The sequence below is a fragment of the Bison bison genome, unplaced genomic scaffold (genome assembly GCF_000754665.1).
Source record: "Bison bison bison isolate TAMUID 2011002044 unplaced genomic scaffold, Bison_UMD1.0 scf7180017864349, whole genome shotgun sequence".
NCBI classification, from domain to species: Eukaryota; Metazoa; Chordata; class Mammalia; order Artiodactyla; family Bovidae; genus Bison; species Bison bison.
The window spans coordinates 7,945,456-7,947,632 of NW_011494921.1; positions in this window are offsets into that span (position 1 = coordinate 7,945,456).

The window sequence follows — 2,177 nt, forward strand, 5'->3', positions numbered from 1 at the left end:
CAATAGCTGGCTTTCTTCAGTGTTTAAAGCAGCAATAAACATCCATGACTATCTTTGGAACATGATTTATCTCTACTTATCATATACATATACCTGTTTCATAGAACTGTATGGATTGGTTAACCAAAACTTACCTAAGCACTCTCAGCTTTCACTTCTCTAATTGGGTCCCAATCCACAAATTAATCTGTTGGGATTTTTTTTTTTAATTTCCTATTACTGGAGTAGGAATCAGTAGTTGTAGGGTTTCAAGGAAGACCCTGAAAAGCCCTTAGATTTGGGGGGATTTGGGCTGCAGTTTTATGTTACATGAAAAGGAGGAGAACAAATATTTAGTGAGTTTTTTTTGTCTTCCCAGCTCTAAAAGTTTATGAACTTTCAAAGGGATACAGGAGCCAGTCTGAAAGTGCTTCAGCCAAACCTGTAACTACTCGAGAAACAAAAAATAATAATTCAATTCATCAGGGGCTTCCCTGATGGCTCAGCAGGTAAAGAATTCACCTGTACTGCAGGAGACACCGGAGACATGAGTTCAATCCCTGGATCAGAAGGTCCCCTGGAGAAGGGAATGGAAACCCACTCCAGTATTCTTGTCTGGAGAATTCCATGGACAGAGAAGCTTGGCAGGCTACAATCCCCCAGGTTGCAAAGAGTCGGACACAACTGAGCACATAAGCACATAAAATAAACACGTATGAGTTCATACTGATGTAAGTAAATGATTGAATAGATAGATATTTAAGAGGGAAGGGACACATCTTCCTTACAGAATAATTCCAAATAATAAAGCAGATACTCTCCCTTCCAGGATGGAGTTTCATTCCCCAACCCCCACCCTCCCCTGAGTGTGGGTTGAACTTAGTGACTTTCATCCAAAAAAAGAGTATGAAAGAGAAATAGTAACTACCTGGGAGAAACGGGGCAGACAGCTCTCCAACCAAGCAACGAAGGTCAACATCATTAGTAATAAGTCCTGCTGCTATCATGTGGCCCCTGACAGGACACTTTGCCTGTGTGGTCCCCTCTCTCAAACCCATGTGCTGTGTTTAGCCGCTCAGTCCTGTCAGACTCCTTGTGATCCCATGGACTGTAATCTGCCAGGCTCCTCTGTCCATAGGATTCTCCAGGCGAGAATATTGGAATGGGTTGCCATGCCCGCCTCCACGGGATCTTCCTGACCCAGGGATCTCCTTCATTGCAGGCAGACCATAGCCTAATCATGAGAAAAGCATCAAATGAGACCAAATGATAGACATCCACAAAACAGCTTAGCAAAATCTTTGAAGACTGTCAAAGTTAAGAAAAAACAGAGAAGACCAAGAAACTGTCACAGATAAGAGATTAAAGAGATACAACACTGAAATGGAGTGTGGAGTCCTGAAGGCAATCCCGGAACAGAAAGATCAGAAAGAAAACTAGATCAGCAGAAAAGTAGTGAAATCTACACTAGGTCGAGTTTAGTTAATAGTGACAGATCAATGTTCATTTCTTAGTTTTGACAGCTGTACCATGGTGATATAAGACACGACTACTAGGGGACACCAGCAAGGGAGGTTTAGGGAATTCTGTACTCTCTGCAACTTTTTCGTAAATCTAACGTGTGTCAGTTGCTCAGTCGTGTCTGACTCTTTGTGACCTTATGGACTATAGCCCGCCAGGTTCCTCTGTCCATGGGATTCTCCAGGCAAGAATACTGGAATGGGTTCCCATTTCCTCCTCCAAATTTGGTAAATCTAAATTTACTCCAAAATAGTCTTCAGTTCAGTCACTCAGTCGTGTCCGACTCTGCGACCCCATGGACTGCAGCACGCCAGGCCTCCCTGTGTATCACCAACTCCCAGAGCTTGCTCAAACTCATGTCCACTGAGTCGGTGATGCAATCCAAAGATCTCATCCTCTGTCGTTCCCTTCTCTTCCGGCTTTCAATCTTTCCCAGCATCAGGGTCTTTTCCAAGGAGTCAGTTCTTCGCATCAGGTGGCCAAAGTATAAAAAACAAAAAGTATATGAGCTTGGAGATTAAACAGGACCCCCACCCCCAACAGAATAACCCAATTACTGAGCGGTGCGCAGGGTTGGGGACTTGAGTGTCGGGGTGCACAGAAGACACCCCAGGGCGCACAGAAGGCACCCCGGGGCGCACACAAGGCACCCCGGGGCGCCTGGGGCCGGGCGCACG